Here is a 25,091-nt window from a genome sequence, read left to right on the forward strand (position 1 = left end):
TGGATTAATGGGCTAAGAACAGCAAAGAAGAATTTAGCAAACCAGAAATTATTAGGTTTAGGGAGAAATGTGGGGGAAAATAGGATTAGAGGGACGTGGAGAGGTAAAAGGAGAGTGAATTTAACCAAGTCCTAATCTCAGAGAGGGAAATGGGTTGGACAGAGTGATAAGAGAGAGATTAAAAAAAACAAGAAAAATGGAAAAATAAAATTTTAAATTTAAAAGTGAAACACATAAAAATTATGCATAAAATGATAATTGAGATAAAAATAGGATAGGATGAGTGGAGGGAATGGATAGAAAGGAGACATGAAAAACTAAAAACTAAAAATTCTTAAAATTAGCTACTTGATAATTATATAGGTATAAAGAGATAATACTGCTATTAAAGAAGTTAAGCCTAAGAGGATGTGAATTGAGTAGTAAATTTCTGTATTAATATGTACACAGTGGGGGATAAGGTCTAATAATCCATGACTGGTATATATCTGAGGATGAGCAGAATAGCAATTAAGTCACACAAAAAAAGAAAGAAAAAAATGAAAAGAATAAAAGAAAAAGGACCAAAAGATCAAAAAAGATACAAAAAAGCACCCCACACACACCCACACCCACACCCACCCACACACACACACACACACATATAAAAACGATGGTTAGATGCCTCGAAGTAGGTGGCAGGTGGCAATACCTTAACCGTATGTGTGTTGTCAGTCCCAAGGGCCTCTTCCAGCCTTGTCAAGGGGAGTGCTAAGCTTCTCTCCTTTCATACAACACTAGTTCTTTCTTTTTTCCTCTTGGCTTATTCCCTAATGTTATTGTTTTATATTTGTGTATCTTTTGTCTTGTATATAAGTTTATCTGTTTTGGGGAAGGGAAAGGGATTCACAGAAATGGTGGGGCAAAGGGTGAAACAACTCAATAGTGATACTTACTAGACACTATGTTGGAAATGAATTTTACAACTTCTGGGGAGTAGAGGGCAAGGAGGGGGAAAGTGGGAGAAAATGAGGGAGAGGGTAATACTGTTCATAAAGAAATGTACTCATTACCTGACTCATGTAACTATAACTGCTCAGTACATCACCTTTACGATACAATTTACATTAAATAATAGATTAAAAATGAAAAATTCTGACACTGCATCTCTAAACAGTAGTCTATTTCCCAGTATCTTGGAGGGCCAATTAATATAAATTCTGTATAACCACCTAGTAAATGATAACATGATAGAGAAATAAGAGGTCATATTATGTGTTGTATACAAAGAGATAACAGAACACAGTTATTACATATAGTGCCTAGATACATGCACACAAATCTGCAAATGTCTTGTGGGAGCTGGCTGTCAGTCTTTATGGAACTTTGAGCCTTCTGAACAGTTGCTGACCATGCTGTGGGAAGGAAGAATATGTTAATTAGGTGACAAAATAATGGGGGCATCAATGCAGGACACAGAAAATAAGTTCTATAGAAAGTTCAGAGAAATGAGGAAATTCAACTATGTGAAAAGATGATGTGGCATCTTTTGTATAATTTTAATTCAGGAGAAAATTTGGTGAAATGTAGCTAATCATCATGAAAAAACAGTATAAATTTAGAACAAATAGATGTTTTCTACCTTGACATATATAAAAGAGGACTCAACAAATTACCCATCACAAATCTTCTGTACTGCATACAATAAAAATGTAAGACTCTAGTTTTGTGTACAGTGCCAGAGCAATCCTATATTCATCATATCATTGGATTCTTAGTATGATTGTGAAAATTATAATACTAAGTCACTATACTACATACATTGATTTATTAGCATATTAACATTTAAAATGCATAAGAGTTTCTTTAATCCTCACACAAGGCAGGTCACTGATAGTTTCTCTGTTAATCAGACAGTGATGCTAATGTTAAGTAACTTCTTTAAAATCTCATAGCATCGGTTTAGGACTTGAACACATACTATTAAAGCCAGCATCTGTACTCTCTCTAAAGTTGCACTGTGGCGTAAAGAAATATCTGATGTCTACCTGGTTCTGGCCTGAGTCATACATGAGTGCTGGAGCACCAGAGACTATTCACCCCATCCAAAGGCAGTCTAGACCACCAGTTCCAGAGAATTCTTGTCACCATGGAATACATGCCAGATTTTCTGAATTGTATACAGCTAATTAATTAAATCTGTGTTTCACATATTTATATGTGATATATCTGTATGCACATATTCATTAACATATATGTCTATGTTTATGTGTAAATATTTAGAAAAATAGCTTCATACCAAACACATAGGCTGGTTTTCATTTACACAGTCTACCTTCCTGCAACCTAGGAACGTTCCACATTTCCCAGAGCACAGAGAGAGGTAATGATACATTCACATGGTAATGGTTGATTGACTCTTGGCGTAAAAAATACCTGGCTATCTTTCACTGTCATATCCATTCCATGTAATATCCACATTTACAAATTGGAGATGAAGATAGCTGGAGAAGGAATCATGATGCCTTCATGTGGAATGCATCTCAGCATCCAAGTGGTAGATGAAAATGACAGCAGATTCTTTGCTGTTTTTGCTATTGAGAGATAAGAGTTTAATTCTTTTCCTCTAGTGATTTGCTTGACCAGTGAAACTTGGCAGAAATAATGTTCTGGAATTCCTGAGATTAGAAGTCACAGCATCTGCTTCAGTCTTCTGGCATGCTTTGCCCTTGGGATACTTACTTTGGATCCTGGCCACCTGCTGTCAGAAGCTCAAGCCCTACTGAGAGATCAGGTGTCAGCTCTGCAGCCCCATAGCCACAGCTGGGCTCCCAGCCATCAGTTAAAATCAACTGCCAGGAATATCAGTCCAGGCTTCAGAGAAATAACCAAAGCTACCATGTTGGATGTGACTTCTCCTGTATCAGCTGCCCCAATCCCCATCCCCTTCAGTCCATCCTACTATGTTTCATGGTGAAGAGTCCTGCTGCTCAGTCCAGTCTTTCCTAGATTCCCCACTCACCAAAGCAAATCAAATCAAATAGTCATTTTGAGCCACTATTACTTGGAGAAAGTTCTTTACACAGTAATAGAAAATAAGAAAAAAAACCCTTTAAGCAATTTATTCAGAAAAATCCTCCAAATCAGCTTCCTTGCCCCTACTCCTCTGACCTTCAAGTTCTCCTGTAGGAATTTCACTGGGAGCTCATGAACCTGGGTGTCTGAAGAACTCAATTTGGTAAAATATGATTTGGGAGTTTCTGTTTTCATATTGAGTGCATTTGTCGTCTGGACACAAGTGACAGGCAGACACTGTCAGACTAAAGGGTGAATAAACTATGATGTACATCCCCAGGTATGGGGTTTCTCATCCCTCTCTGTGGGCCTTTGGAAGACAAGTAGCGCTGGGAAGATGAAAAGTGATCTTCATAATGATTCCAGGGCTCACAGGATTCTCTCTGGGAGCACAGTATTGACTGGAAGTGATGACTATGGAGAGACAGCCAATTGTGGTCCCAGAGATGCTCTATTTGACAGCCTGACAGGCAGCAGGTGTTTCTGTCCACCCTGGAATCCCTAAACCTTCACTTTATCAAGAGCAGGTGCTGGTGGTTTAGGGATATGCAAAGGAAGGAACACATCCTCTTCTGTTCTTAGGTGGTTAATTGGAGATGAGAGTCTCACAGGGACTTTTCTGCCAGAACTGGCTTTGAACCGCAATCCTTAGATCTCAGCCATCTGAGTAGCTACAATTACAGGCATGAGTCACTGTGCCAGGTAAGAGTACATTTCTTTTTTATTATTATTATGAAAATACTGTACAGAGGGGTTACAATTACATGAGCGAGGTAATGAGTACATTTCTTATCAAGCATTGTTGCCTCCACCTTTGTTTCCCCTTCCCATCCCTTCCCATCTTCCCCCCTCCTCGCCCTCTCCCCCCTCCACCCCCCCCCCCCGGGCCAAGGTTATAAAGTTCGTTTCTCCACATAACGTCTTGTACATCTCATTGTTGCAATGGGTCCACCAGTATCCCTGTTTAAATGATTTGTTTTTTTCCTTCCCCTTCACAAATTATACCAACCTCAAATACAGTGCAGGGGTTATACCGTGGAGGAGGGACATACAAAGCAACAAAAAAACCATCTTGTAAATATGTTAGAAACAATAGCAAGAAAGAAAAAACATTTGAGTCCTTACCTTGGGGTTAATTTCACCTAACATCAACTTATCTGACTGTTTCTGCTTGTCTCAGACATATACTAGTTATTGCAAATAAGGGAAACCATGGGACCTATGTTTCTTTGGGCCTCGCTTACTTCTTTTAATATAATTTTTTCCAAGTCTTTCAATTTCCTAATAAATGGGACAATGTCATTCTTTCTGATGGAGGCATAGAATTCCATTGTGTATATATACCACATTTTCTTGATCCATTCATCTACTGAGGGGTATCTGGGTTGGTTCCATATCTTAACTATGGTAAATAATGCTGCAATAAACATGGTTGTGCTGAACCTCCCTAGCCATAAAAGAAATACAAATCAAAACAACATTGAGATACCACTTCACCCCAGTTAGACTGGCTATAATCAAGAACTCTAATAACAACAGATGCTGGAGGGGATGTGGACAGAAGGGAACCCTACTGCATTGATGTTGGGAGTGTAAACTTGTTCAACCACTTTGGAAAGTAGTATGGAGGTTCCTCAAAAGACTCCACATAGAGCTCCCCTATGACTTAGCAATCCCACTTTTGGACATTTACCCAAATGAACACAAACAAGAACATACTGAAGAGTACATTTCTTTTAGATCAATGTTACCCCTTTGGTCACTCTCTCAGTTTTTCTCTCCCATCACCACCCACAAGTTCTACATGAATACTTCCTTGTCCAGACACTAGAACAAGAATGGAAATGCCAACACTGTGGACACTGTTAATAATTACTAAAAGGAATTGTGCAGGAGACAGGAATGCTTCCGACAAGAGTTATGTGAAAAGTGGGCTCTAGAAGAGCAAATGGGGTTTCATCTGGCAGGAAGAGGGAAGGAGCTCAGGGCAGATATATCAGAAGAGTGAAAGAGGTTTGGTGAAGCCTTTCCAAAATGTGGCACAGGGGATATTTGGGTCTGTAGGGGAGAGAAAGGGGCCAAAACTTGGATCCAGTTGCCAGGGCATATGGCAAACACTGGTAGCAAACTTTATCTGGTGACTGATCAGGTTCCAATGACCAGTGACTCATTTTGGCTCTCTCAGTAAGACTGACCAGAGTAAGGTGTATGAAAATGTTCTCTAAAACTTTAGCCTTAAAAACAATGCAGGAAGCTATTACGGGTAAGCAATTACTGTTTGTGTGACTCAGTTGGCAATTAATCAGGAACTACTTGTGACATTTCTTCTCTTGTTTTGCAGAATTATTATTTAAGTCTATAAATCTATTTGTCTTGTCCTTCAGGACTTTGCTCTTCAGTTTTCGAGGTGACAGCTAGTTGGTAAATAGTTTAACTCATGCTAACCTGTTAGAGGTTACTAAAGGAGGCAACTGAAACAAGCAATATTCAGGGGTTTTTTTAGAAGACAAAATATATTTTAGATCCATAGTATTGGCTTGCAAAATTTAAAATTATAATAGAAATTATGTAGGTTTGACAATGGAATTCTATGCCTCCATCAGAAAGAATGACATTTCCCCATTTGTTAGGAAATGGAAAAGCTTGGAAAAAATTATATTAAGTGAAGTAAGCAAAGCCCAAAGAAACATAGGTCCCATGGTTTCCCTTATTTGCAATATCTAGTATATGTATGAGTCAAGCAGAAAAGGTCAGATAATGTGATGTTAGGAAAATGAACCCTTAGATATGTATTTAAACGTTTTTATCTTTCATGCATTTGTTTCGAACGCATTTATAAGATTATTTCTTTGTTGCTTTGTATGTCCCTCCCCCACAGTATAACCCCTGCTTTCACTATATTTGATGTGGGTATAATTTGTGGAGGAAATGGGGAAAACAAGTCGTTTAAGGATACAGGTGGACCTGTTGCAACTATGAGAAGTACAAGTTGTCATGTCAAAAACGAACTTTACAACTTTGGTGTGTGGGGGGGGGAATGGGGGGGGGGAGGCTGGGAAGAGATGTGAAGGGTAAACAAAGGAGGAGGCTGCAATGCTTGATAAGAAATGTACTCATTATCTTGCCCATGCTATTGTAACCCCTCTGTACAGTATGTTCACAAAAAATTAAAATTAAAAAAAAAGAAATTATGTAGGTTTGTAGACCCTTTGAATGTTCTAGATGATGTGTTACTTTATGGACTTTCACTCAGGTCTAATCAGACTCTGAGCTTTCATTCATTCCATTGTTAAGCTAGCAAGAAATCAAAAGTTGATGTCGTTAGGGCTTTCTACATTTCAAATATTGTATCTACTAATGTTTGTACAAAAGCTTTGGGAAAAATATCCTTGACAATGTTAAAATAGGTAAGCTATTGTCTTTATTAGTAATCAGTGGCCTTGTGCAAATATTGCAATTTTAAATCCTGTTCTCTCTCTAATCCATATTTGGGGTCCAATAATTGGGTTCTAGATCCTCCAGGACTCATTTTTTTCTTTGTCAGTCATAGGACTTGAACTCAGGACCTGGATGCTGTCCCTGAGCTCTTTTTGCTCAAGATTAGTGCTCTAGTACTTTGAGACACACTGCCACTTCTGCTTTCTGGTGGATACTTCGAGATAAAGAGTTTCCTAGACTTTCCTGCCTGGGCTGGCCTTGATCATCAGATCACAGCCTCCTGAGTGGCTAGGATTACAAGGCATGAGTCACCAGTGCCTAGGGAATCTAACTCTTCAAAGGATCTAAACAGCTAAACAGTCATTACTCAATCATCCAAAGAGAAGTTGGACAGGGATTTCTTCTACTTAAGGGACCCTCACATCGTTAACTCTTCCAGCCTTTGATAAATATATCATTTTTTCCCCACTCTTCCCATTCTCCCTCAAAAAGGGCTTTGTTTCTCTTCCTTCCTTTTTGGTATGCTTAGCATATTCTCAATAAGTGAAACTTTCCTAAGAAAATTTTATATGGGAAAAATCTTAAAGATGTTCTACATACAATTCTTAATCCTTCTCCTCCCCTCACCAAAAAAATAAAGAGAAAATCCTATGTGATATATTGGTTGTAGCTCGCAGAATGCTTGTGTTGTAAGAAAACACAAGTAACTGATTACCTAGTAAAATGGAAGTAGTGGGCACTGCAGATTACAAAACATGACTGTCAACTCAATCAGTTCTCAACGTCCATATAGAGTAGGAGTAAATGAACATTTCAATGCCTCTAACAACCCAATCCTAAAAATGATGAAGTTATCAATTCAATAGAAATGTGCATATATACCTTTTTATTTTTTGTTAGTTATAGGGCTTAAATTCTGGGCCTGGGAGTTGTCCCTGAGCTCCTCAGCTCAAGGCTAGCACTCTATGACTTGAGCCACAGCACCACTTCTGTCTTTTTCTGTTTATGTAGTGCTGAGGAATTGAAATCAGGGCCTCATGCCTGTGAGGCAAGAACTCTACCACTGATCCAGTTTTTTTTTTTCATTCTTGCTATTGTTTCTAACATATTTACAAGATGATTTTTTTGTTGCTTTGTATGTCCCTCCCCGACAGTATAACCCCTGTTTTCACTGTATCTGATGTTGGTGTAATTTGGGAAGGGGAAGGCTAAAAAAACCCAAATTGTTTAAATAGGGATACAGGTGGACCCATTGCACCAATGAGATGTACAAAATGCTATGTTGAAAAAGAACTTTACAACTTTGTCGGCGAGGGGTGGGGGAGTATAGTCATGGAGATGGGAGGGCAGGGATGGTAGGGGAAAAACAATGAGGCAACAATGCTGGATAAGAAATGTACTTATTACCTGGCTCATGTAATTGTAACCCCTCTGCATGGTATTTTCACAATAAAAAAAACTTAAAAAAGAACTAAAATGCATATTAACAATATTAGTCAAGTGATGATACTATTGGAAGCAACATCATTGCATTTGTCATGGCTATGACTGGCTGCTATGAATGGCTCTTCTGAGGTCAGCATGGTTCTACTAATTTAAGGTGTGTGATGATGACTCATTCCACCTCCAGTTTCCTATTCCAGCTACGATGACCTCCATTCATGCACACATCTGTAAGTTTATTTGGATTTCACATTGTGCCAAATAGTTATTTACATAATTGATATACTTTTCTACATCTTGTTCATTATTCTGAGACAGCTAAACTAGCATGAATGGGAAACAAGTTCCATCACTAACACAAATATCAACTTGGTTATTTCATATTTTGGTGTGGGTAATTTGTACAGTTTCCACATTGCTGAGAGTTCATGTGAATTAGATATTGTAAGGTGAAAGTGAAACTCCATGTTCTTCTATTGAAGAGAATATCTCAAAAGGAGTAAGAGTTGTCTGCCGTGTGCTTTTTTGTTAGTGCCTATCTGAAAAAAAAATTATCAATGTGGAAATGCTTTTATTTTGATAATATGTGCCCAATCAAATCAAATCCCTCAAGGAAAAGCTAATTGATTTTTTTAATTGAATGAACTTCATATGTACTTTGCCTTTTTGTTTTGAAGAGGTTTTAGTTTCCTGTTGATTTTTTAGTTTTCTGATTTCACCCCTTTAAGTATTTAGATATTTATTCATTTGGATAAGTGCCCTAAAATAAGGGACCAGACTCAGGGCAATTGTCTATTGTGCATTTCCCTGAATGGGAATGTAGCAAGCTGGCTTGTCATTGACTAGAGTGTGCGAGTTGTTCTCGTGGACCCCTGTGACAATTCTCTGCTCCTTGATTGCCATGCAGAGGGTCCTTGGGGGTCTTCCTGTCTCTTATTATCATCTGTGCTCTAAGCCAGTGCTGTTAGCAGGGTGGCTCTTTGCTAAGGCAGATTGCGAATGCCAGTTCAGTACAGAATAAAGAATTTGAAAATGGGAAAAATTTAAAAAAACCATAAATATCAACTTGGGAATGGAAATTGTGGTTTAGGGTTTGATTATCAGATGGTCATTAAAATGATTACATATAAATTCATCATTTCAAATACTGTTGATATTCAAATAGGAAAAGTTTTAAAATTTGGATTGGATGTCTGGATCTACAGGCACATGTCCATGGAACTCTGGAGCCCAGTGAAGTGAGTTTGGAAACACTATGACAGTGGCATGCACTTGAACTCTGAAGTTATATGGAGCTGAAATTCACATCTGTAGGTAAGGGTAATAATTTGTCATCTGAATTAGCTTCCTAGTAGTACCAAGACAACTACAAATGGTGTCTTAAAACAAAAACAATTAGTTATTGCACAGTACTGGAAAATGAAAGTCTAGAATTAAGCTGTTGGTAGAACAGTGGGCACTTTGAAGTCACTAGTGAAGTGCCTCTCTTCCGGTATCTTCTGGTAGCTGGGAGCATTTCTTAAATTGTAGATGGATTGGACGAGGCTTGTCTTCAGATAGCATTCTGTCTTCATATGTATCTGTCTCAGGGCCAAAAGTAAAGACGAAAGTCATATTATATCAGAGCCCATCTTAGTGTCTTCATTTTAAGTTAAGTACCTCTACAACTTGAAACCTCTGCATTTTCAAGTAAGAACTCTGCCTGATGGGTTAGGATTATGGATTAGGACCATTGACATGTCTGGGAGCAAGGGAGAGCACAATTTAACCTATCATACCAACCTTTGGTTTTCTCACCATTAGAAATGAGTATATAAACTACTATTCTCCTTTAAGTGTTAAGAAGTCATCAGCATTGTTATGAAAGTTGAATCATAGCCCTCCCAGAGACACATTTCACATACATACTTAGATTCAGTTGCTCCATTTTCGTTTGGAGTTTTGGTAGTGTGGTGTGTCAATGAGACAGATAAGTTCTACTAAAATGTTTATGACCATGCCAGGTTACGTCTGTCAGGTTTTTCTTTACTATGCTTGTTTTCAGGTATCATTTTTGACCAGATTTTGTGTCTTTGGATCACATTTACTGCTCTATCTCCATTGTTCATCAGCTGATTTGTGAATCCCATCTCCTCAGTTATTCCAACTTTAGCTACTATTTTCATTTGCTTGAAAAACAAACCCATGTAGTAGTCTGCATATATAATATACATATAAGCATATATACACATACATATGTGTGTATACATATATATACTAGCAAAGACAAAAAGATTCTGTATATAACATGAAATATACTTATATATAAGTAATAACTAAAAGATGATACATATTATATATGTTAAATATAATATGTATATCATATAATATGTAAGTATAATATATAATATATGCTTATATATTATATGCTATATATTTGTCCTTACTTTTGGTTTAAGTTGGATTTGGGGACTGCATTTAACTGTCCCACAAATGAAAAAAAGTAATACTAAAAGCTAGAGGGATAATCGTGAAGACCATCTTAGAAAATAAAAGAGCTCAACAGGAGGAAATATGTGTGATGTCTTATCACAGACATGGTCATCTTGTCCAGGGACATAAGTGGATTCTGCCTTTCGGTGATGGGTTGTCATATGCTGTATAGATTAAATCCCAAAGAGACATCTGAACCTGTGGCCTTTGCCTCCTGTGTATAAAAGTGTTCTTTGTGGAAAGACATGCCCTTTAGAACAACAGTCAAAGTCCAGCTCATCAGACTAGCTAAGGGTTTTTATGTGGCAGTGGGAGAGCAGGGAAGGACCAACTTTATAAAGTGCTCTATCAAGTAGATACACATTTGACATAAGAATGCTGAGTTATCAAGTTTTCTCCAAGGGCAATCATATATCTTGGGAATCCTGAGCCAAATTATATTTGACATTTCATTTAAAGCCTGAGACATCTCGGTACTGAAGCAGAGTCTAAGGGTGCTAAAGCATGAGGCTGTACAATTTGATAGAGCGGATGTTTCTATTCCTATCTCACCTGCATGGGTAATAGACAAGTCCTGATAGTTCTTCCTTATTTCATCCAGATGAAAATCACTGAGTTAGCTCTCTGCTGAAATGACACTGGCTCAAAGTTATTTTCTCTCTGGCAATGTGAAGAGTGTGCATCTGCAGTCATTTGGAAGCTGTATCATTGATGGTGCTTGTAATACAGTGGTTAAGGAAGCTCTATTTACATGGATTGCACTCCAGATTGAAGAGATAGGGGATATCTTTGCATGTACATGAATGGGAGATGCACAAGTGTGGTGTCTGTCAAATGACATTTCCTCCAGATGTAGGGGGTGGGGAAGGAGGAAAAAAACTGCCTTAACTTGGGTGGCAATGAATCCCATATCCATCTCTATGAGAATTTTCTATTTCTTTTTATATAAAAGGAAGAGTGGAAATAAACGGGAAAAAGGGGAAGGCAGTTTAGTCTATTATTTCCATACTGTGTTAATGAAGTAATTTATTTTTTCAAAACGAGACCATTTTGAATTTATTATATGAGTGTGGTGAAATATGAACATGATTTATAGATAAGTAATAACTTTATGAATTCCCAACATGTGGTTCTATGGTAAACTTTGAAAGAGAATCTATGCGACATGAGGAATGATCTTTACGCTCACTCTGCCATAAAAAGGAAAAGGAACAGGAGTATGTCAGATCCTAGTTAAAGTGCTGAGGGCTGAGAATGGCTTTCCATCTGTGCAGATTCTGCCAAGTCGAATGAGGTCAAGGGAAGGTTTTGTTGGATGAAGGATTCAGTGACTGAGTAGTTAAATGCCTGAAAAGGTGCTGTCCGATTTAAACCAAGGGAAATTTCATAAAGGACTGGGCTATTGGGGGTCGCAGAGAATGAAAGAAGGAAGCCATACTTACAAGAAGCAAACTTATTTTATTTGAAAACTTCTACAAGTGAATAGAAATTGTGTGTGTGTGTGTGTGTGTGTGTGTGTGTGTGTGCGCACACACACACGCACATGCACAAGCGCTAGTCCTGGGGCTTGAACTCATGGTGTGAGTATTGTCTTTGAGCTTCTTTGGCTCAGGACTAGAGCTTGAGCCACAGCTCCCCTTCTAGTTTTCTTCTGTGATTAATTGGAGATATGAGTCTCACAGAGTTTTCTGCCAGCCTGGCTTCTAACCATGATCCTCAGATCTCAGTCTCCTAAGTAACGAGGATTACAGGCATGAGCCACTGGTGCCAGGCTGTGAATTCAGTATTTGAGGCCTTCAAACAAGTGCCCAAGTGAAAATACTCTTATTCCCCAAGGATAAGACAGACAAATTGATATCTCAAACACTGTCAATTCTTTTACACACCTTATAAAATGTTTGTTTTGTTTTAGATCATTTCTTTAAAAATTATGTAGTGCTGAGCATTGGTGGATTTGGTCTGTATTCCTGGCTACTCAGGAGGCTGAGATTGGAAGATCATGGTTTAAAGCCAGCCTGAGCAAAAAAGTTCTTAAGACTCTTATCTCCAATTAACCACAGAACAAACAAATAAACAAACAAACAAACAGAAAACAGAAGTGGAGAAGTGGCTCAAAGTGGTTTAGCACTAGCTTTGAGCAAAAAAGTTCAGACAGTACTCAGGCCCTGAGTAGTTGTAGGTAGCCCTACAACTCACACACACACACACACACACACACACACACACACACACACACACACACAACAACAACAAAACATGTTCTGCTACAATCTGGTGTTAGAGTACTAATTTAGGTGCAGTGTGAAATCTCAAAACAAAGCATCAAGCCAAATTGCTACATTCTCATCATCTGAAAGTCATCTTTCTTCTACCTGAATGCATAGCTGTGTATGTATACCTGCATTGTCCCCAAGTCAAGACCATATTCCTTATACCTTTGTGCAGCCTGCCTCTTTCTCCTGTAACAATTCCTATATTCCCATTTTAGTAAATTATAGACTCTTCAAATATTCTCACAAATGACATTCAAATGGCTTTTACAGTGAATTTCTCGCATATCCATGGCTAGGACCATACAGAACTACATTTTATGTTATCTAAGCAATGTTGTGGTATGGCTGGTGTGTGCTATATACAAGGTCCAATTCCTACGTTTTTAGGAATTATATGGGTTGCTTTATGTCACACAGGTAACTTGAAATTGCCCTTGTGGGACATTTACTACATGAAAAATCACGAATACTGCAAACCATGGTCTCTCCATCACTTCAGACTGGTTATGGAATATTCCTACCATTCACTACCATCATTTTTCCAACATGGTACCCTTCCCTTCTTCTTTTCTATGACAGTGATTTGTTAAGAACACATCAGTTGCTCTAAAGAGGGTATATCTTATTGTACTGACTTGTGGTGTCATTTATCCCATTTTTTTTCACTTATGTTCCATGCTGAAAGACTTTATTTGTTCCAGCTTTTCTGGGTTGAAGAGAGCAAGGGAAGGGGTGACACTTCTCAAAAGGAAATGTTCTCATCATCTGATTTATAGAACTATAACCCCCTGTACATCACACACAATGAAAGATACATTGCACTATCATAACACAAGAAGGCATATAATATTTGCTTGTTCCATTGTCAGTAATACTAATGATAGCCCCAGACTTAAAGTAATGGCAATTCAATGTCCCTGTATAGAATCGTGCTGTTTTTCTTATAAGAAATAATCTGTGTTTCTTTGTACCACAGAAATGAATAGCTGTACAAGCTATTTATCTCCTCATTATGTCACAAACTGACAATCCACATCTGAAGGATTTAATTAAATTACGAATTCTAAAATGCTAACAAGAATTTTCTAACACCCTTGCTCCATTCATTATGTGAATTCATATGTACGTATGGAAGATGTTTTCTTCACCGAGTAGGCTATTTTGATAATCTAGAATCTAGATCTTCCCAGAAAGTTAAGATAAATGATCAGTTCTTGCATTTTTATTTCTCCATGTTCAGAGTGAAATTGTCTTAATCTCTACTGCAGATCGTGATGAATGAGATGTCTATGAGTTTCTTTTAAATATCTCATGATAGACTCATTGGTTTTCATTGATTTGGTCTGTTTCAGTCCCCTAAACTCATTACTCTTTTTCAGGTTCAAGTTGTCACAACTTTGTCCATTGGTAACCCTACCACATTAGCTACTGGATCAGTTTGTCTTTTCAGGCTTGCTTGCTTTCTGGCACAAGAGGTCTTAGTCTCAACTTGCTCCTTTTCTGTCCCAGACTTGAAATCAACCATTTCAAGAAGCCTTAGTTTCTCTCCAGGGACAACTGTAATAAAACCAATACTTCGGCACAAGGGATGGCAAACACAATGGTTTGTTTCAACTAGTTTGTAGCTTGTTTTCGTGTAATTTATTTTGCCAGACACTGGTGACTCATGCCTGTAATCCTAGCTACTCAAGAGGCTGAGATCTGAGGATTGTAGTTCAATGACAGCCTGGGCAGAAAAGTACATGAAATTCATTTTTTTTTTTATGGATTGAGGGGCTTGAACTCTGGGCCTGGATGCTGTCCCTGAGCTCTTCAGCTCAAGGCAAGCGCTCTACGATTTGAGTCACCGCACCACTTCCTCCATGAGATTCTTACCTCCAATTCCACCAGAAAACTGGAAATGGAGCATGCTCAAACTGATAGTGCTAGCTAGCCTAGAGCAGAAAAGCTTAGGGACCTGAGTTTAATCCCCATGGGGAAAAGAGACAGAAAAGTAATAGATTTACATTAGGTAAAGGTAGATGTACACTACAAAATAGATTTACATTACAAAACAATACAAAAAGCACATACATGAAAGTCTTACTTTCTTCATCCCCCATCACTTTCATGACATCATTTAATAATCAGTTTTGTTTACCATTCCAGTGTTTCTTTTCCACATATAATGCATATACTATTCCATGTCTTGCTTTATATTATTCCACATTTATTGTAATTTTACTATTTCAATGCATGGGTATTATCTTTATTGTTTTTATATCTGTAGAGGAATATGTACAATAAATATCTAGTCTGTTCCCTATTAAAGAAGAGGATAGAGTCATTTATACCAGGTAGTACAAAGTTGATGCCTAGATAATATTTTCTCAACTTAAAGCAGATAACCCTTTCCCTCTGCAAGTGCTATAACCTTCAATACTTGAGTTCTCCTTTCTTGCTGTGACAAGGTTTGAGTCTCTGTGCCATGTTGAACCTACTGATGAGAAGAGCAGCATCCTTTTCTTTTTTTTTTGGTCTGGTCTTGGGGCCTGAACTCTGGGCCTGGGCGCTGTCCCTCAGATCAAGGCTAGCACTCTACAACTTGAGCCACAGCGCCAGGAGCAGCATCCTTTAGAGAATTTTGGGGCCTCCTCCCAAAAGGTCAAATGCCCTTTGAGTAGCTCTTCAGTTAGACTCACCTCCAAAATGGCAGTACCCTGAAGGCTTATCTCATTGAAGTTATTGCTCGTGATTAAGCCCTGGAATGTTGTGCTTTGCTGATGAAAATTGGCTGAAACATAATGAAGGAATACAACTAGCCATATTCATTTCTGCATTACTCAGTCATTTGTTCAGTGTATACTAACTTTTTTTTAAATCATTTTAGCAACTTATTAATGAACAAGGATATGTTATAAGCAAAGCAAAGCACACTCTTGTTTTCTAGAGTCTTCTCATGTGCAACAATGGGTTTACCATATTTTTTGGGGGGGGGGGGTCAATTGTGGGGCTTAAACTCAGCGCCACGTTGCTGTTCCTAAGCCTCTTTGTGCTCAAGGCTAGCACTGGACCACTTGAGCCATAGTGTCACTTTCAGTTTTTAAGTCGTTAATTGGAATAAGACTCTCACAGGGACTTCTTGACCCAGGCTGGCTTTGAACCATGATCCTTGTTATTAAACCATGTTTAATGCCCAGCAATAAACACTTTTCACTGTACTTTCTAATTATCCTTAGTTATTCAGAACATATTTTGCTATTTTAATGTAAACACTGTCTTTTTTCTTTTTCTTTTGTTATCTTTAAGTAGTGATACAGAGGGGTTTCAAATCCACATAATATAAACATATTAATGTATATGCAAAAGTAAACTGTTTAAAAGGTTTATAAAAATAGATATGTTGAAGTTCTAACATTCTCTCAGAATGTTTTTGTAACACATTGTTGGATATCATAGGACTATAATATGAGCAATTAAAATAGACAGTGCTGGTTGTGTGAAGCACATGTTTAGCGTGTGTAAAAATCTTGGCCCCAAAAGATAGCAAACCAAACTGAACAAAACAGAACACAGCCATGGAAAACTCGGCTGAACTTCTGAGTATAACTTAGTCCAGTGAAGATGAAATTTGCCTAGGGTCTTGTTAGTCATTATTTTGTATCCTGGAATTAGGGGGAAAAACTTCTTTATTTCATTGCTAGTTCAATTAAACCAAAATCAAGTGAGCTTTTTCCATTTTTTTACAATAAGACCCAAAAAGGCAATGAAGTTGTTTTATAAGGGGTCTGACTACATGCAATGTATACATGCCAACTCATTAGAGGCTAAAAACAAAAAAAAAATCTTGAAATTTGTCTCCCAGTTTGTCCACTAAAAAGAGTTGATGAAGCTGGGAGCCAGTGGCTTATGTCTGTAATCCTAGCTACTCAGTGGGCTAAGATCTGAGGATAGTGGTTCAAAACCAGCTCTGGAAGAAAAGTCCCTGTGAGACTCTTATCTCCAATTATCCACTTAAAAAACTGGAAGTGATGCTGTGGCTCAAGTGGTAGGGTGCCATCCTTGAGCACATCCTTGGCTCAGGGACAATACCCAGGCCCTGAATTCAAGCCCTGCCACTAATAAAAAATAAAATAAAAATAAAAACTAAAAAAATAAAAGAGCTGACGATGACATAAGTAGTATGGATACAGGGCTAGTTTTGATCTGGACTTTAATTTATTCTCATGCCTATAGGATTCTTTTCTTTGAGAATTAAGGCTAATGCATCTTATTCTGGATTTAAAATTTCTATTACTACAGCACAGTCTGTATTATATACACACTCACAATAAAGCCTTTAAATACTAAAATCCTATTCATTGATCTTACTGACAGAGTTCCCTTTCTGTGGTCCCTGAGGACTATTGCCTGCAGCTATGTGTTGTTCTAACTTTTGGTCACCTAGATCTACTTGATCAAGTGGATTCACTGTGAATTGGACTATTTGAGAATGAAGGCAGTGTGCTCAATTGTGCTCAAGTGTGTTCACATTTCTTTTTAAAAATTTTTTTTATTATGAAAATACCATACAGAGGGGTTAAATTACATGAGCAAGATAATGAATACATTTCTTATCAAGCATTATTGCTTCCTCCTTTGTTTCCCCTTCTCATCCCTTCCCATATCCTGCCCCCCCCATATCCCGCCCTTCTCCACCCCCCCCCCCCCCCGCCCGTTGTGAGGTCCTGGCTGAAAATGACTGCCCTCATGGTGCACAAATATGAGTACCATGACACAGTTTTAAATATCCTCCTGGGAACTGCAGGTGAGGGCCTTGCAACAATCACTCATATCCAGTGTTTTGTTGTGAATAACGATAAACAGAGTGATAATGTTAATGTGAAGCATGAAATATTTTTAAACTTCAGGTTGACCACTGAAGTACTAAATAAAAAATAATTCAAAAATATCGAGTATTCCATAGGAGTTCTGTTTTAGAAGGCCTAAAATGATAAGCTTCTGAGCTCCAAAGGTGTTTGTTAACCCAAGTATTACCAATGCTTAGAAATCATTTACAGATAATGCTTAAATATCTCATTCTATGTCCCAGATATTTACTCTATAATACTGACTTTACAAAATTCCTCTCATATTGAGTTCCAAGACTTCAGGCCAAGTGAGATAAACTAAAGTTTCAAAGTACAATCCCAATTACTGAAACATTAGTAAACTTCGAGGCTTAGTGTAGAGTTAAGCTAGAGCCTGTCCTGTGGTGAGCATATATGTAGCTTTGGGCCAGAGAAGGCCTCTACTGGAAGGCCTTGGCAAGCATTGTATTCTATCCGCTCTTAACCTGAGCTATTTAATCTCCATTTGCAATATTAACATAGTAACAGTCACGTGCATCCATTCATGATGTGACACCTTTTAAAAAGCACAGATGTTAAAATGAAGCCAAGTGGTTTCATGTCCCCATCCACATTATAAACACATAACTTGCTTTTCTTTCTTTGAGAGTAGGAAGATCCTGCTGTCTCTAAGCCTCCTAATTTTGTTGAGGAGAAAAGTAAGAAAATAGTGGTGTCTCCATAGATGGTGTAGAGGAAGTTACATACATAGTACAACCATTGGGATGAATGAAAGTGAGTTTGGATGGCTGAAGTCTTATTAGGAAACATGCAGTGCCCATATGGTCTTCAACAGCAGAGCAGTGCTCTAGTTGAGATGATCTTTTCTTGTTCTTTGCAGCAGCATCCAAGAATACTTATTAGTTCTTAATTGGGTTCTATGTAATGCATATAATAACCTGCACTCTCAGCACCTGCATTTCCCTTTATAGCCTTGTGGTATCTGCTGCTTATGTGTCTGTGATTATTATATTAATATCTCTTTCATCAGGCCACCTGCTCCATGATTTATATCCAGTTTCTGCACAAGGTCTGAGTACTACTGTGAAATATATACTGATGGAAAGAAGGAAACAAAGAAGAAAAAGAGGAAGGAAGAAAGAGAAATGGAAGGAAGAGGCAGAGGAAGAGAGGTGGAGGGAAGCAGAGAAACAGGGAAGGGATAGTCATAATTCTTGAATGATTGCTGGGAAGTTTGAATTATTTTAGAGATGGGTATATTTCTAATGAAACTTTGAGCACTTGGAATGTGAATGTGAAAGTCGTATTTCCATTGTCCTGGCTTACTCACATTGACTTTCTCAACCTGGAATAATTATTTATAGGATCCTATTTTAGTCTTAACATTGACATTACTTGGTAGATAACTTTTCTAAAATATAATTTTGTTGTTACTATTAAGATGCTGTACAGAGGTGCTATCATTTTGCAAGTCAGATAATGAGTGCATTACTGTTTTGGGCAAGGGTCCCCCTCCTTAGATTTCCCCTTCCTGTCCCTGCTTTCAAGTTACACCCTTCATTTTCTACATAGTATATACTGAATAGTATGATTCCATTTGTTCACCTCCTCCTTCTTTTTCTGTACCTCCCTAAAACAATAAACAAAAAACACACAAAAACAAAGTATGAAACAAACAGCACCACTAAAAACAACAGTAAGGAAACAACCCCATCTTCCCATTTCCTGGTATTTATTTCAATATATAGTATTTTAAATATTCAGAGGAGTTACCCTTTAGGTTACTCCTCTAAGAAAATCCTCTGACTGTGTGTGATTGCCTAGAGTCTTGTATAAGTTACCATGTCCCAGTGTATTTTAGTTCTAGTTTCTGACAGAAAACACGTGCCCTTTGTCTCTCTGAGCTTTGCTTGCCTCACTTAACATGATTTATTCTAGGTCCATCCATTTCTTTGCAATGAATGAGTAAAATTCCATTGTGTATTGCATTTTATTGATCCACTCACCTGTTGTAGGGCACATGGGTTGTTTTCATAACTTAACTATTGGGAATAGTGCAGCAAAGAACATGGATGTATAAGTGTCTTTATCATATCCTAACTTTTAATGTTCTACATAGATGCCTAAGGGTGGTATGGCTGGGTCATAGGGAAGTTCTATGTTTAGATTATTAAGGAATCTTTAAACTACATGGTTGTACTAGTTGGTAGATTAGTTTTGTGGGCATCCTTGACCTTGGGAGATGGAAATGTGTCTGTTAGTCTGTAGCTAGCCACGGAACATGCTTAGTTGAATCAGGAATTTTCTGTTTTGGTGATATGAACTCAGACTACTTCCCACACACATCTCTGTAAACTAGCCCCACATACACAGCCTAGAAAAAATTTCTGAATGAGTATATTTAGATTTGGACTACGGTATAAAAGGACTGGCTCCATCTTTTTAGAATCTGAGCAGAAATGGAACAGGTAGAAGGGTGCATTCCAACTCTTGGAGTTACACTTGGCTCTTCTTTGGTTGTGAGTTTCTGCGGTGTTTCTTCGAGAGTGTTTATTTTCATGACTGGATAAGAGCAACAAGAAGCTGTGAGCTGGCAGCACACAGTCTGGGTGGATGTGATTTGCGTAATGTTGAAGCATGAGGACAAAAACAGATCACCTATTGAATGATCTGACTTTTCTTTCTGGAGCATCCATCACATAGATACAGGATTTGGAAACGGTGAAGATGTTCTGATTTTTCACTGTTTACGTGATTAATTTCTTACCATTTATAACTAGTGCTTCACTGGCTGCATGCTTGTTTGGAAAAGATTGCAGGAACAGACCTGCCAAATATCTCATTGCAGATCATTGTGAAGAGAATTAGCACTTGTGTGAAAAATGGAACTACAGCAAGTTTCTCAGAGCACCGTGAGTGCTCCATTTCTGATCTGTGAGGAATGTAGGTGCTTAGCGAATTCTTGTTTTAACCAGAAGGAAATTGATTGAGGTTCAGAACGATCAGATGACTGACTGAAGACCATCTGGTTAGTGATAGCCAGAGTCACTTGTACTAAATTCTGCAGTGTGGCTAGAATGAAGACCAAACATATGAAACTCTGAACCCTGTTGCTCCCAAGGCTGAGGGGAAGCCTGAAATAGTGCCTCACAATGCATGTGCTCAGCATGATTGCAAAATGTCACTCACTGAGGGTGCTGGGAAGAATTTGCAGCTATCATATGACATTGTGGTTTCTGGTTGAATGTGACTTTGTCTAGTCACTATTTCGTCGTATTGGTTTTGGCTAGTAGATTTTTATCGTGATTGCTGCTGTGGCAATATTTTCTTCTTCTCAAAGCTTTGTTTCTGGCAAAGTTAAGTTGGACACTTTATTAGTGAGGAATGACAGAGGCCCTTTCCTTCCACTTAAGATGTGGTTCCTTGTCCCTGCTGGTTAACATACCCCAAGCCTTGTAGTTCATCCATCTTAATTATGCAACTATTTGAAAAGATTCCGATATTATCTACTTCATCCAAGGTCTCTGGAATACCTACCACACCCCTCTGATTAGGGGTGATTAGAGAAATACCTGATATCAAAATGTTTCACATTTCCTTCTGTATTGATTGTCCAAAAGGTGATTATGTGGCTCTTCAGCCAGCTGTTCTCATTAGGGCTTCATTGATCCAGAGCTGGTTAAAGTTCCAAATGCCAGACTAAACATGCTGCATTCAATTCATAGTGAGAGGTAAAGAAAAATGAAGGGCAGCATTTTATTGTCCAAGATCCAGCTAAATTGCCCCACCTTCTTACCGCTTTCCCAGCTCCTTCCTTACAGAAACAACATTAATTAGTCTTTTCAGCTCTGCAGTCTTTGGAAGCAATACTCTTGATCTATTGAAGCCTGCATTATTAAAATTATCTGCTGTGTTTGTCCTTAATAAGGTCAAAGAAGGAATCTATGAAAGCTGATTCATCACAAAGGCCCAGGGGACACACATCGTTGAGAAAGCCAATTTTATTTTCCAATTGCAAGACAGAACTGAGTTACAACCTCCTTTGCTTATCAGAAAAGCAAAACCAAGAGAATCCACCATTAATTTGGAGAAAGGTCTAGTCAGTTTCTTTGTGGAATGTTCCTCATGGCCAGGTTGTATATGGGGGATGGAGCGGTGAGGGAGGGGTTTAACTCTCTAAGTGAATGGTAATTCCTCATGGGAGATGCTTGTCGGAATAGATTTCCCTCCCAGATCTCAGCCTACATTTCTTTAATAGTTATTAATGCCACTGTGTCAGCAACGCTCTCCTCTTGCCATGATAAAATCTCCCCAAAGAGCACTGCTATCGTGTGCATTCAGCAGGATTTAGGAAGACACGATGTAGGCAAAGAGAATTGATTTTGCTACAGGACAATGATGGGGACATTGGAGCATCTCCTATCATAGAATCTGTAAATTAACTTCAAATTTGCACAGAATGTGATTCATAATATTGCCAAAATATATCACCTCCCAACGTGACCTATTTACCTTAATTTGTGCAGTCTGACAAGAAAAAGAGTTTGGTGTACTAAACAAAATTTTGGTTGTGGAATTTGGGGAGAAACCAGCCTAAGAAAACAATCACAGTTTTGGCTTATACTACGCCCAATATTCAGTAAATATCTAGCAGATATTTGCTGACTTGTGGACACATTGCCAAGATATAAAGTTAAAATTTCCCAAGAGTTCATTTCAATATAGTTCCTATTTACAGCAAGTAATTAAAGCTTGATCTTTAGCATAATGCATTTATTAAATAAGTACAGCTCTATAATTGCAGAATCTAAGGACTGGAGGCTCTCCAAGCTACGTTTCGCATAAAATGAAGGCATCACCTCGGAAGCCATCATCCAGCTGCTATCTCTGAGGCCATGTCAATGTTTTTTTTTTCCTTTTACAGATTTGTAATGACATTTCTTAGAAGATATTTTTACTCTAGCCAAGTAAAACCAGGTGTGGAAATGAAATGAGTGTCAAAACAGTTTCTTCTTCAAAATCTTGGAACTGTAAGAACCCTCTTGGGCTTTAGCATGGCATAGAAAGTCTTGATTACTAGGTTGCAGGGAGGAGGTAATTTCTAGAGGGTCCTAAGCACTTTTCTTTGAATTAGAGGTACAAAGATAAGGAAATAATCATTTCTGTCTGGCCAAGGTAAGTGGCTGGATTAGTAAGAGGTAGAGAGCTGTGGATGCAGAGAGGTTTCTCAGAGGAGAGAGTGCTTTGCTAACTACATGGGTAGTCATGGGGCAGATGTTTTATAACCATTTGGATGTGTCAGGAAATAAAATCCTAAGAAAGGATAATCTGTTCTGGAAAATCTGGACCAACACAAGTAAGTGTATAGAGGAAACGTACTCAATACCTGACACGTAACTGTAACCCTTTTGTAACCTCTTTACAATACAAAAAAAAGGCAGGGCTCAGATCTTCCATGATTTACTAGCCAGCTTGGAAGACTGGATGACAACTAAAGTGATGAGATTACCTTTGCCTCTGGGAAGTGCGTGGCCATCCATGAACCAAAAGGAAAATGCAGAGATTTAGGTCACAGTATGCATTGTATCTGAAATACCCTGGGCCATTGCATTGTGCCAGGAAGTTTAACTCTTTATATTCTTCTGAGTTATTTCAATAAAAATTTAGAGGATGTTATCTCTGCCAGAAGCTCACTCATTAGTGTTTCTCAATGTCAGATAGGATAAAATACCCTGCAACTATTCTTCATTTGATTCTGACTAATGCAGAAGCTCTGTTACACATAGAAAACCCTGTATGACTTCCTGAGGCTGACCTGGATTTTCCTCTCAGCTGCCCTAAATTGTGTTATCACGGGGTACCAGCATTCAGTATTCAGCCTGGTTTCTCTGTAACTTAGTATGATCATTTATTTTTGGCTTGCCTTTTCTTTACTGAATGCTTTATTTTTCCTTCTAAAGCATTCGTGTGGAAATGTACTGAATGGGACTGTGAAGGCAGGTGGGTTGGTTTGGGGGGCATTTACAGTCTGGATTTCAGGCCAAAGTATGAATATTGACCAGAAGACATGACTACTGGGAAAGAAGGCACCATGAGTACTTAGTACCTGGCAAAAGTAACTCATTGTTTTTTTTCTCTCTCTGTCTCTGTCTCTGTTTCTCTTTCTGTCTCTCCATCTATCTCCGAATTTTGGCAGCACTGGGGTTTTAATAAAGACCCTCTGCCCATGAGGCCAGTATTTATTTTTCAGATAGGGTCTTGTATTCTGGCCAGCAATCCTTCTATGTATGCTTTTCTCCTTAGGTGTGATTACAGGTATGAACTACTACTCCTGTAGGTCATACTTCTTTTTTTTTTTTAAAAAAAAAAACACCACTTTTAGATGAATAATTAGGGAGTGTCTCAAATGTTACCACACAAAGTGAAGTTAAAGGAGTAATTGATGTTCGTTAGCAACCTGCTCTTTTATTCTCAAAGTTCAAATTTTGCTCAAAAACTAATGTCTTTCCTTTTCCTTGGCCCAATCGAGTAAGATTTAAGGTATACTACAGCTCTGATACCATTTCAAAAGAAAATGTTTCTTGCAGTCTACTCCTGGATTTGAATGAGCTCAGGTAAATGACTCCAGATAGATTAAATGTTCCTTGAAATACACCCAAGCTTAATAATTAGAAGAGTGCTTGAATAAACACATTTAAAGTGCTATCGAGCATATACAAGTTTAGATGGTCCATATTTTCAAAAGGCAGTGAATCTATAGAACTTCCTTGGGAATGGAACAAATTACACCATAAATAAAAATGGTGAAGGCATTTGCTTTATCATTGAGTTAAGCAGGAGAAATTCTTTTACACCTTGGGGGCTTAGAAAAGACTAATGAACACACAAATCTAACAAGAACAAAAAATAATAATAAAGTATTGCCTTTGAAGTGTATGAAATCACTTTCCCCAGTATCTTTTGGGATTTCATAAAGTTTAGTGGTATTATCAAACTGAAAAATTCCCCAAAGCAGCAGATGTAGAAATGACTCTTAGTGTACCTCTCAGTGTTATGGTTTCCTATTATTCAACTAGCATTCCCATCTATCTTTCCAAATCATTCCTTTCCATTTCTCCCGTCTTCCAAAACCATCTGGATAAAAGGCTGTGTGGTAAAGATCAAGTAGAATACACTAGGCCCAGTGAAAGAGGAAGTTCATTTCTCACTCTGCTTCTAATCTGGGCAAAGTACTTACTAATTCTGAGCTCAGTTTCTCCAGCATTGTAAGGCACTGCTCTGTGGATTGAGTCAGATGACCACAGTTTGATAATCCGATGGAGAATCCTACTTGCACACAGACACAGATACACCCTCATCCTTTGCCTCTATCTAAACCGTTCTCATGCCGTCTCTACTAGCTGTTGTATTCTCTATTTTGCAAATGGCCCAGCCTCCTTTTCCCTATTGTTTAGCTGGAAGAAGAAATCCAAGATGTCTGTGGTAAAGACAAAAATTGATAGGTGCCTAGGGAATGAAATATGGATGCGATTGGAGATGACGTTCTGTGTTTCCGTGGGACACACTTGAAGAGCAAGTGCCC

At 38.2% G+C, this 25,091-nt stretch overlaps 1 pseudogene; it reads right to left on the minus strand.

Annotated features, from left to right (window-relative positions):
* Positions 1 to 644: 644 nt before the first annotated feature.
* On the minus strand, positions 645 to 777 carry LOC122104478 (annotated as a pseudogene).
* Positions 778 to 25,091: the final 24,314 nt, after the last annotated feature.

This window comes from Dipodomys spectabilis, unplaced genomic scaffold (genome assembly GCF_019054845.1).
Source record: "Dipodomys spectabilis isolate Male_0828 unplaced genomic scaffold, ASM1905484v1 ptg000024l, whole genome shotgun sequence".
Lineage (NCBI taxonomy): Eukaryota > Metazoa > Chordata > Mammalia > Rodentia > Heteromyidae > Dipodomys > Dipodomys spectabilis.